The 13,067-nt window shown below is 38.1% G+C and overlaps 1 protein-coding gene and 1 pseudogene across 1 annotated transcript in view; one reads left to right on the top strand and one right to left on the bottom strand.

Annotated features, from left to right (window-relative positions):
* GUCY1A2 (guanylate cyclase 1 soluble subunit alpha 2) overlaps window positions 1-13,067 on the top strand; it is a 283,849-nt gene that overhangs the window by 131,163 nt on the left and 139,619 nt on the right. The gene's annotated exons all lie outside the window — the stretch shown is intronic.
* On the bottom strand, window positions 5,551-7,504 carry LOC118664074 (annotated as a pseudogene).

Here is a 13,067-nt window from a genome sequence, read left to right as displayed (position 1 = left end):
GGCAGGGAGGCTGGAAGGCAGGGAGGGAGGGAGATAAAGGTGCTTAGCAAAAGCTTCCAATGGGGAAAGTGAGCAGTCATGCTATAGAGCCTTGCCATAGACAGAGCAGGCCAAGCCTGGGATGTTATCAAGGAGCTCCTGATGGCTGCTCTTCTCATATATTGTGATAATGTTTGGCTAATTCCTTACTCATTTGCACATAAGTTATCTATATATATAAAAGGCTAAGTTGACTCACACATGTGCAATACACATAAATCTGGCGCCAATCGCACTTTTGTGTTTCAATCTGTCATTGTCAATCATGAGTTTTTTTGACACCTCTGTTATAGGGAAAGGGTAAATAGAGATATTAAAATATTTCTTCTAATTAATTTCCTTTCAATGCACATGAATCCATGTACCGGGACACTAATATAACAATAAATAACATAACCCCTTTATTAGTGATTAATATTCTAAAAATCCTATAAAATAAAATATGTGTTCATGCAAATAATATTTAAATCAATAACTTGATATGTCAGAAATTATTCTGAACAATTCTGTAAAATTGGTTGCCATTTTATGTGCTTTGGAGCTTTTCTTATTTATTTCTTTGTTTGTTTTCTGTTGAAAATAGTTTAGATTATCTCTGAGGAGAGAGTAAGACTGTAGTCTGGGAGAGAAGACCTATGTGGCTGCAACCATATTGACAATATTTTACTTCTTTAGCTGGATGATGGATAAATGGGTATTTATAGTCTTATTCCTTTTTAAAAAAAATAGAGGAATGGAGAGGAAGAGAGAGATAGTAACATCAATGATGAGAGAGAATCATTGATTGGTCACCTCCTGCACACTCCCTACTGGGGATGGAGCAACCCAGGCATGTGCCTGACTGGGAATCGAACCATGACCTTCTGATTCACAGGTCAATGATCAACCACTGAGCCACACTGGAATAGAAAAAGGAAATATTTATTCCTTTTGATGTAATACATTTTTAATAAGAATACAATATTATAAAGCAGACTTAATAATCCCTTGCTTTGTCAACCTGAGCAAGTTAGTTGTATAATCATTCTGGATCTTAGTGGACTTTATGTAAAAAAAATTAACATGATAATTCATGAAGTCAGCAATAGACTGATATATGGCCTGCTTTTGAGGACTACTTCAGTTTTATGACCATTAATTAGATCACTTATAATTCATTCATCCTTTTAACCTTTATGAAGTAGCTAATGTTTACATGCATATGTCACTGCTTTAAATGTATATACTGGTAAAGTTAAGTTTATTGTAAGATTTCTAACATTTAGAAGGGAGGTGCCTTTTCTAGAATCAAGAGGAATAGGAAGTTGAAAGTATTAGTTGTTTATTGTCTGAACACAACTTGAAACAGTGTACAATTAGATTAATTCATGGAAAATAGAATCATAGAATGATAGAGCTGGAAGGAACCTCAGAGATTATCTAATTTGCATCTTCAATTATAAATGGGGAAATGATTACAGTTCATAGTGGCCTTACACAACTAGTTAGTGGAAGAGCTGGTACTAAAACTAAGATTTCAGAGCTTTTCTCACCCTTTCCTTTCCTCTGTATTGGTATTTCCCAAAGTTCCTCTAAAATTCTTCAGATGAGTGTAATGAAATAAATGACTAACAAAAAATAACAACAAAAGTAGGATTTTGTGGTATAGTCACTTTTTGAAATTTTTCATTCTAAATCCTCCTTGTGGATCCACAACACACTAGTGTAGTCTAGGCTCCGAGAAGACCTGCAGTGACGGAATCTATAACTGTTTAATCCACTCTTTCCAAAAATGTTTGGCAACTAAGTCCCTATTATATGAAATAGTACATTTTGAAGAAGAAAGTTTGAACAATACTATGAAATATCATATCACTTTTTATTATCATGCAATCTAGTTGAATAATAGATGAATTTTTAAAATTTGGTTAATTGATATGGTAGCCTTGAGATCCATCTTAACCTAAAGACAGTTTCTCAATAAAGGGGTCAGTGTTCCATAAGCGCTTTTAAAACTTTCGTTCATCACTCAAGGGAGGGACTAAGGAGAGAGAATACGGTCCTCTCTAGTGAAAACTGCAACATGCTCATGAAAATGGTAGCTAGTAATTCTAATGTAAATATAGGTGTTAGGCTATGGCAGAGGAAACAGAATTGAGAGAAGAGGGAAAGAGAAGAGGGATCAGGGCCATTTCAGAATGACAGGCTGTTTTAGACCTATCCTTGTCTCACGGAGGCACTCCTCAAGCCCAGTGAAAACATGAGATAGTTTCCTGAGGAAGATGATCAATGTGAGGGAAGGAGGAAGAAGGAATGACATCAAACATAGACATGATAAAGATAAGCCGGGCAACGTGCCACTTCCTCCATGAGATATTTTTGAGTCTCCCAACAAAATAAACTCTTCCATATCTAAACTCCTAAAAACTTTTCTTCTTTTACTCTGTAATTTGACATAGCCTGCTTTTGAGTTTCCTTCAGTTAGTTGTGTATATGTTTTATCACTCCTAAGATATTGTTCTGGAGGACAAGGACTGTTTGTAGTTGTTCCCTTTGCTGAGTTCCATGGTGCTGGCAGATTACTTTGCATAAATCATTCCTCAATGAATGTTTGCTTGATGAATACAAATATGACAAAAATCAACAAGCATACATTGTATACCTAGTACATAACTACAGTTGAGAACATGAAACACTAGCCCTGATGATCCCTTCTCTCAAGAAGGTTAGAATTTACTTGAGGCAACACACTAAAAAGGAAAGATTATTCTGTATTAAAACCTTGAGATCAGACATTTCCATAAAAGGGATAGGTCAGAGAAAGCTTCAAAGAGAATATAGTGTTAAAAATTATTATTTATTGAAGGTGGTGTTGGTTGGGTGCATTACTTTCTGACTGCCATTTTAAAAAATTATCATAAATTTAGTCTTAAAAGAATACAAAGTTATCACCTTACAGTTCTGGAGATCAGAAGTCTGAAATGAATGTCATGGAGCTAAAATGAAAGTATTGGTAGAGCTGCATTCCTCCTGGAAGTTCCAGGAGCGATTCCGTTTCCTTGCCTTTTCTAACTCCTGGAGACTGCTTGCATTCCTTTGCTTGTGGCCTTTTGCTGAATCTGCATACTACAACCCCTGCTTCCATCTTGAAATCCTCCCGACTTCCTTTTGTAAGGACCCTGTGATTATATTGGGCTCGACTAGATAATCCAGAATAATATCCCCATCTTAAAATCCTTAACTCTATCTGCAAAGTCCTTTTTGCCATGTAAGGTAATATGTTTGCAGTTTCTGGGGATTAGGGCATGGAAATCTTTGTTAGGGTCATTATTCTTTCTACCACAGTGGAGAATCAGCATGAGCTAAGTTCTGGAGGTAGAAAAAAGCGTGCAGGGTATAAACTGAACAATAAAGAAGAACAAAAGAAAATGTAGACTACATGTGAAGGAGTGCGGCAAATGGAATTGCTGGTAGGCAGGTATTAGTTACAGAGGGCTTTACAGTTTAGAACAGGAAATTTAGATTTAATGCCTTTAATACCAGAGAACCATTCCAAGTTTTTAAGAAGCGGCTAGTGTTGTGAAATGGTATTTATTAGAGATTAGTCATGCAGGATTTGTAGGAGAGCCTGGTAGAAATTTTGAAGGCAAAGTTTGTAGAAAGTTTAAATGCATAATTGGGTATGTTGTCTTGCATAGTTTTTTTTAGATATATAGATACTTAATACACTTCTATAAATTTATTTTATTAAAGAATTTATTTGGAGTGACAATTACTAATATCTCACAAATCAGTAATTTGATATCTCTATTTGGATCCAAGTCTTGGTTGCCTTTCATGACCATGGTAATCTCCGAAGCAAGGCTCTGACCTGGCTGTTAATTGGTGTTTCCTCCTTGCTTTCTCATCATCTCTCATTCTGCCTTACGAACTGTATTCCATGGCTGTCCTGAAGGGACTCTTCTTTTTCTCTGGAGAAATCTCCTTTGAATGATAAATGACTTTTTCTTTTAACTGTTTTAAACTTTCTTCATTAATTCTTATCTTTGTGATATTGATGCCTTCTTCCTAGGTGGAAGGCACTCATATCAGATTGAATATTTACTTTTAATACATTTTAACTATAGCTTTTCTTGCTTTTACCTGGAAAGGGTGAACAGTTAGTTGGATAAGAAGGAGTTACCTTTTCTAATTGTAATAGAATGTCTTTGGTGGTGGTTTTGGATTGTTTCTAGGCCATGGAGTCTTAATTAAATATAATGTCAGTGTGAGGTGCAATATGTGCCCTGGCATCAGAAGGGAAAGGGCTGTGTGTATAATAGATATTTATTGTTTTTGCTTAACTAGTATCTATCCTTTGTTTCTGCTGGTAATAACCCCTTCCATTCTTTCCCTATTACAGTCCATGAGTTTTGTCCTTCCTCTAACCCCACTCTTGATGGCCAATTAGTGTCAGAGTAATGAGTTATATAGTTGGCTTTTAACCTTGCTTGAGTCAATACAGGTTAGGCCTGGGACTTTTGCTAGAGCTACTGGCATGAGGTGCCAACTACCAGGGTGATGAAACTGGTAGGATCTAAGTCTGAGGCGCTTGAAAGTTGGCATTAGAGAAAATTTCTGTTGTAGTGAAGCCAATGTAGAGGAAAGCAAAGCTATTAAAAATAAGAGTGTCTTAATCCTGGTTAGATTATTTGAACCTTAAATGCAACTAGGGCTGAAGCTGAAAAGTTTCCTAGCATTTTGGTTTATAAGGCAGTATATTTTCTTCATTAGTTATGCTGATTTTAGTTGTGTACCTATCAATCTCAATCAGGAGTTCACTCTAATATCGTACACCTATAACACCCAGAATCTCGCTTGGGCTCCATGGTCTCTTCAAGGTCCATCTCTGAAATGTTGACCTTCTCCCTCAGTTTCCTCACCTTGTACTCTCAGCTTGTATTCTGAGCTGAAATTTTGGACTTCCTGATAATTTGCAGGGGCATAAAACTCTCTGAAAATGTGATATTATTAGTATTAGAACCAATAAATGTATTTTGGAAAATAGAATTTCATTGTCTTAATGAAGCTTGAAACCTGGTTGCTGAATCCTTTCTCATATTTTTCCTGTTTATATAATTAGAGGAATGGACACATGGTTGACTCCAATTTATCTATTGCCATTATGGATCACACCCATATTTCAGTAGTGATGTGAATCCTGGGGTAGTTATAAAGAATACAGAGACGGTTTTGCTATAAGACACTTAAAAGATGTTTTTAACACATGATATCCAATAAATTATAGGTATCAGACATTACTACTAAAACCCTTTGTTGGAATGCTTTGCACTTTCCAGAGAAGAGAAACTGAAATAACCTGTGATACAATTAGTCACAAATACAGTCCTGGAGGATTTCGCCCATTCACGAGTGTTGTCTAACACACGTCTTCTTTGTAGCAGCAAGGCCCTGTCACCACTGTGCTTGGCTAGTTCACAAATCTGTTGCAACCGGTAGCTTCCCTGTCACTTCTCTGGCTCTCCTCTCCTGCTAGGCTTTGTTTCCGGGCAGTAATTTAAACCTTCTGCTACTTCCATAGCTACTGCTGCTGGAACTGCCACAGCCACCTTGGTTTTGTGGTTTGGCAAAGTATTGGCTTCCATCACCATAGAGGCCAGAACTTCTGCCTCCAAAGTTTCTTCCTTTCATGGATCCAAAATTTGAAGATTAATAGCTATAATTGTCAAAATTATTGGAGGTTCTACCACCTCTAAAATTGTTTTTATCATTACTAAATCCATTACAGCCATCTATTTGCCAACATATCCACCGCCACCATGGTTGCCACCAAAGCCATCTCAACCACCAAAGTTTCCTCCGCAATCAAAGTTGTCATTCCTACAAAATCTACCTCCAAGACCACCTAGTTTCCAGAATCACTTTGACCTCTTGAAGCATAAGCCATCTCTTGCTTAGATAGGGCTCTCCTCACTTCACAGTTGTGGCCATTCACAGTATGGCATTTCTGAATAACAATCTTGTCTACAGAGTCATGGTCACCAAAGGTTACAAAAGCAAAGCCTCTGTTTTACTACTGCCTCCATCAGCCATGCTTTCAATTACTTCAACTTTCCCATACTGTTCCAAATAGTCTCTTAGGTGACGTTCTTCAGTGTTTTCTTTAATACCACCGACAAGTATCTTTTTCACGGTTAAATGGGCACCAGGTCTTTGAGAATCTTCTCTTAAGACAGCCTTCTCTGGTTCTGTCCACCTCATGAGGCCCTGCATTCATGGCTGCATCCTTGAGGATAACATAAATGCCCTCCTCAGTGGCATCGTGACAAACCCAAAGCCTCTGGAGTGCTTGGTGTTTGGATTTCTCACCAGCAGAGCCTGAGAGAACCCACTGATCAACATAGCTCCTCAGACTCTCCTCGCTCGTTTCAAAGCTCAAACCTCCCATAATGAGCTTCCACAGCTGTTTGGGCTTTTTGGGAGACTCTTAGAGATGATGACTGTGGGAGGAGAGACTCCAACGATGCTTACTCCATGGCCTCCACCAGCAGAAAGGTCTGATTTCAAGTTTTCTTTTTTTTTTAATAGTTTTCCATTCTCATCATCCCATACAACAAAGAGGTGGAGGGAGTTAATCCCATTATTAACTCTTAGTGAGAGCCAAGTTTCTTTTGGTTTGCTGAAAATTTTATGCCAATAATAGCTTCAGTCCTTTTCTTTTGAAAAAACATACATTTTTAACACAGATGACATTGAAGAAATATTTACAAAGTAGCACTACCTGCTTTGAAGATCTTTAACAATATGATAGACGGAGGGAAGATTAAATTTTATTTTTAATATTTTTATTTATTTCAGAGAGGAAGGGAGAGGGGGAGAGAGATAGAAACATCAATGATGAGAGAGACTCATTGATTGATTGCCTCCTCTATGCCCCTACTGGGGATCGAGCCTGCAACCCAGGCATGTGCCCTAACTGGGAATCAAACCCAGGACCTTTTGGTCCATGGGATGATGCTAAATCCACTGAGCCACCACAGGCAGGCAAATTTTTCTTTTTGGATAGATAATTAGAATGCCTTTTAATTAACATCAGGCCTCATATGTTTGATGATTTTATTCCTCAACACTTATACCTGCTATTTCTGTGTTAATTGGTTTTATATTTAATTTTACTGTATGTACAAAGGCTACAGTCTATTAGATTTCAAAGAGCTATTAAAGGTTAGCCAACACAATATCATACTCAGTAGAGGAATGTACTCTACAACATTTTTTCAGCAAATATTTTTGATCACCTGTTAATTAGCAGACATCTTGCCATGCATCAGGGAAGGCTAAAATCAAGATAGCCCTTCTACCTCCCTGGAAGTGAGCAATCTATTGCAGTACCTTGTAGTAGAGGATAAAATAAATGTCTATGTTTGAGGTAAAGGAACCCTGGAGTAGGAGAGCTAATACAGGTGGCAGCAGCTGGAAAGCTCATTTTGAGGAGTAATATTGGAGCCGAACTTTGAACATGAAGCTTAGATAATAAAGAACATGCCAGATGAAACTGCACCATTGGTAAAGACTACTAATACAGGCTATGTGTGTATGTCAATCTGAGGACCTGAGACGTAAATTGGTCTTCTAGACAGCATGATCACCTCCAGAGTTCACAAAGCAGCAATTAAAATTGTGAAGAGTGCTTATTGCCAAATATTGTTGCCTATATATTTTGCTGAGATTTGCCTCCACTTTTTTAAACTACATTACTTAAAATTAGTCTAATTGTTCTTTCACATGACCATGTTTCAGATATTTAAAGGTGTTTCTTTTTTACCTTCTAATCTCCAAACTTAAACAGAATTGGGCTGGTTAAGTGAATAAGTAGCCTACCCTCTATGTAGCAATGTTCTGACCTTCTTCTGGGTTCTATGAGAGGTCTTGGTGCCACTTATGATTGTACTGACATTTTTTAATTTTTCTCACTGTTAATTACCTTATATTATGGTAATTGGCATATTAATTGGCATATATTGACTTTAAACTCCATAAATTGCTTTTATATGATCTACTACTGGGTGATCCTGCCCAATCTTGTTATTGTGCCCGTGACTTTTTAAACCTTGGAACAAGATTTTACATACGCCCTGCTCAGTGGATAGAGCGTCGGCCTGCAAACTCAAGGGTCCCAGGCTCGATTCCAGTCAAGGGCATGTACCTTGGTTGCAGGCACATCCCCAGTAGGGGGTATGAAGGAGGCAGCTGATCAATCTTTCTCTCTCATCGATGTTTCTAACTTTCTATTCCTCACCCTTCCTCTCCGTAAAAAAATCAATAAAAAAAAAATATATATATATATATATAAAAAGATTTTACATATATCTTTGTTCAATTTAATTAATTTAATTTTAATATAGGTCTAGCATCATTAATTGTAGAGATGCTTAAATTTTTATACTTCTTTTCTACAATGTCAACTCTTTATGTTTTTATGTGATTAATTATTTTTATTGGGATGGCATTGGTTAATAAAATTATATCAGTTTCAAGCGTACAATTCTAAAATACATAATCTGTATATTGTATTGGGTGTTTACCACTCCAAGTCACATCTCCTTCCATCATCATTTAATCCCCCTATTGGCTCTTCTACCTCCTCCCACCCCTCTCCCCTCTGGCAGTCACTATACTGTTATCTGTGTCCATGAGTTTTCCTTCCTCCCTCCCTTCCTCTCTCTTTCTCTTTCTTTTTTTTTTCTTAATCCCTTCACCCTTCTCACCCAGCCCCCAACTAACCCATTATGTTTTTCAATCATGTGCAAGTTAGATAACCATACTTTAACATAAACTTGTGCTAAAATATAGAATTTCAAAGTATGTTTACAGCATCCTACAGCAGGGCACCATAGACCACTCATCAAAGTTGATAATATCCAAATATTCAATTGCTATGCTTTGGGAATTGGCTAATCATCCCTGAATTCACCTAAACCAGCAAATATTTTCCTATAATCCCAATTCATAATGACTGTGTTAAATGTCCTTCTAAATCAAGCCCACTATGTCTTTGACATTATCCAGGTCAAGCAGTGTAACAACCTTAAAGCAAATGGAAATGGTGTTCGTTTGGCATCTTCTTTTCTTAATGAATCTTTGTCCCAGAAGTCTCCATTTTGTTTTCTATGTGAATGTGACCTTATTTGGAAATGGCATCTTTGGAGATGCAGCCAAGTTAAGATGAGGTGGTTTGGGTGAACCCTAATCTAATTGACTGGTGTCCTTGTAAGAGGAAAAGAAGAACAGGTACAGACGCAGAGGAAGAATGACATATGACAACAGAGGCAGAGACTTAGTGATGTGTCTATAAGCATAGGGATGCCAGCAACAACAGAAGATAAAAGACATGGGACAGATTCTCCCCTGAGCCTTTGGAGAGAGCATGGCCCTGTTAGCACCTTGATTTAGGGCTTCAAGCCTCCAGATATAAGAGAACAAATTTCTATTGTTTTAAGCCACGAGTTTGTGGTACTTTGTTTCAGCAGCTCTAAAATGAATACATCTAGATGTGTTACTATCCAGAATTCACTTGGACCCCTTTTTTGAAAGTAGACCAGCATATACTCACCTTAATTCTTCTGACAATGTTTTGGTTCTTTATGATTCTACAAAAATTATTGAAGGTAGATTAATAATGACATTTTCAAGATATTTCAATGATGTAGGATACAATTTCTCTGGTTTTACACTTTATATCATTAGATGTTCTTTATCCCACTATTCACTCATTTAAATCTGTTTATTGATTGCTCACTATGTATCACGGACTAAGGTAGTGGAAATCTACACTAATACAAGACAAACATGCAAATTGGCCATACCTTTGCTATGCCTTAAGTCACGCCCACCAGCCAATCAGAGTAACTATATGCAAATTAACCCAACCAAGATGGCGGCAAGCAGCCATGGAGCTGGAGCAAGCAGGAGGCTTGGTTGCTCCAGTGATGGAAGAAGCCAGGCTTCCTGTCTGCCATGGCCAGCTCTGAGCTCCACTCAAGGCAACAAAGTTTCAATTATAGAAGATAAATAAACCCCAGATACCTCCTTTAAGCTGGCCATGGCCACGGAGCTGGAGTGAGCAGGAGGCTTGGGTTGCCCCTGGCGATGGAGGAAGCCAAGCTTCCCGCCTGCCCTGGCTGGCTCTGAGGTCCACTCAAGGCTACAAAGTTTCAATTATAGAAAGTAAATAAATCCCAGAATAAAAAATAAATAAATAAAAAAAGGAGAGGCTGGGAGCTTCCGTCACCGGGAGGCTTGGCCAGCCTGAAAACAGCACTCAGTCCCTCACCCAGACTGGCCAGACACCCCAGTGGGGACCCCCCACCCTAAAGGGGGTGTAGCCAGTCTGAAAAGAGCCATCAGCCCCTCACCCAGGCTGGCCAAACCCCCATGGGGTGAGGGTCCCCACTGGGGGGCTTGACCAGCCTGCAACCAGCCATCAGCCCCAAACCCAGGCTGGCCTGGCAAACCAGTGGGACCCCCACCCTGATCTGGGACACCTTTCAGGGCAAACCAGTCAGCCTCCAGTCTATATAATAAAAGGGTAATATGCAAATTGACCCTAACAGCAGAATGACTGGGAATGACTGGTCACTATGACACACACTGACCACCAGGGGCAGATGCTCAATGCAGGAGCTGCCCTCTGGTGGTCAGTGTGCTCCCACAGTGGGAGCTCTGCTCAGCCACAAGCCAGGATGATGGCTGCCAGCACAGCGGTGGTGGCGGGAGCCTCTTCTGCCTCCTCAGTAGCACTAAGGATGTCTGACTGCATCTTAGGTCTGCTCCCTGCTGGCAAGTGGACATCCCCCGAGGGCTGCCAGAGGGATGTCTGACTGCCATCTTGGGCCCGATCCCCCAGGGAGCAGGCCTAAGCCAGCAGGTGGGTATCCTCTTAGGGGTCCCAGACTTCAAGAGCACATAGGCCGGGCTGAGGGACCCCCACCCCCTGATTGCACAAATTTTTGTGCACTGGGCCTCTAGTATAGACATAATCTTTAGATTCAAATAGCATATGGATACCTCAGTTTCCTCATCAGTAAGTGGGGATAATGGTGGTGGTGTGAGAATTCAGTGATACAGCATATAAAGCATTTAGCATAACCCTTGTTACATCATGGAAGATAGCTGCTGTAGCATTATAGTAATGTAATGGTATGACTAATAATAAGTAGGAAGGATGTAACTATAATAAGGAAAATAAAAGAAGAGCTTATGGATAAATGAGAGTGGTAAGCCAGTTAGAATATCAATACAATACAGAGTATTGAAAGAAGGATACCTGTAATCCTAGGAGAAAGAAAGAAGAATGGGCCTACCTGCAAATGCTTATCATAGCACCAGTTTTAAGTCTGGATACAATTGGATGTGTAGCACTAGCCTAAGCCAAAACCAATAATTAATTTATTAATTAAAACAAGAAGGAAGATTGAGGGAGCATCGAATGACATGGAGCTGTGAGAGAACAAGAAGCATTCTGGGAATTTAGATAGTAGATGTGTTGAGAATGCAGAGTCAATGTCAGGAAAGAGAGAGAGACAGCTGGGGATGCTGGCCAGAGCTAGTTTATGATAGATCTAGAATGTCTTCCTGAAATTTATAGGCACCCATTAAAATGACTGTCAACCCCTTCAAACTTGAGTAGTAAAACAAGCTCAAAGGAAAAGAAACAATAAAACCAAAACAAGTTGTTGATCCCAGTGTTGACTTAAATTATTTTATTTTAACCTTAGTTATGCACAAACATAAAAATGTCTAGAATTATCATGCATAAATGATGTAATAAAAACATATAAAAATTTAAATGACAAAATTCCATAAAACTGATCAAGTTCAATTTTAAAATGTGAAAATAATGTTTTTCTGAAGCTAAATTGCACCTGTTGTACTACAAGTTTATTTTTAAAATTTTCAAATTAGTGCTTTATTTCTTCTTAGTAATATCTCTTAGCTTGTCCATGCACCACTGATAAAAATAACATGCCCGTTGAACCCTTGGATAAAAATAAGCAACTTCTCTGAGATTGTCCAAATCTATCAGAAACCATTAGCTTATTTAATGATTTAATAAAATTTCATGAAAATCTATAACAGAAATATACTTCTTTGGCATTTAAATATTTGTAATCAGATAAGAAGGAATAAAAAGTATCATGCAAAGCTTGTCTATTTTACAAGAGTATTTAGAAAAATCGAATAATTCAACGAAAGTCATAGTTGTTTTTTTCCCCAATTAAATTATTTAAAAACTGTGGCCAAACCAGTAGATTAACTTTATTAGCTATACTATATAGGTTTTACTACCATGTATCTGATGCCAATTCTGGTGCCGTTTTTTCCTGTTTGAACCGCTGTAAAACCTTCACCATGTATCCTATAACATCATGTATTTGTGGATAGACTTCATTTGAAAAAATATTGCATTAGAGTGTTTTAAAACAAGACATCCTCTCTTCACACCAGTGTGGAATGGTAGAAAATAAGATTGAGGCTGTGACAGCAGGCTAATTCATATGTGTATGCTTCATTAATTTGCCTGTAAAGTGTTTACCACGTAGTATCCTTTGGATGATGTTTCAGAAATAAATCATACTTTATTATCAAAAACCAACTAACATAAATATAGATGTAATTGCCTATTTCTGAGAATGGGCAGATATTTTAGCTTCCTAAAGGAATAGCCCAGTAGCAGAAGCCCCTTTTGAAAATTAGCTAAGTAATTTATATGGGGGAACTCAGTATTAGCTTTATGTTGAGGTGCATGGAGAGTAGTTTAAAGAAAGCTTTGTTAACATTTAAACTCAAGGGAAGGAAGTATTTATGGCTTATGGAAATTTAGAGGATAGATATGATCTGTGCTATCTTTCAAAATGAATTTCATGTATTGAAAGAGGTTTTAGTCCTATCAAGAAGTAGCAACTTAATTGATTGCTGGAGGTTGTTACTGACAGATAAGATTCTTGTTATCTGCATTTCAGAAAAGGCTGTCCCCTGTGTTCTTCCAT

The sequence above is a fragment of the Myotis myotis genome, unplaced genomic scaffold, assembly GCF_014108235.1.
Source record: "Myotis myotis isolate mMyoMyo1 unplaced genomic scaffold, mMyoMyo1.p scaffold_m19_p_10, whole genome shotgun sequence".
Lineage (NCBI taxonomy): Eukaryota > Metazoa > Chordata > Mammalia > Chiroptera > Vespertilionidae > Myotis > Myotis myotis.
The sequence above is the reverse complement of the archived record's forward strand: the minus strand, read 5'-3'. Positions and strand labels throughout refer to the sequence as shown.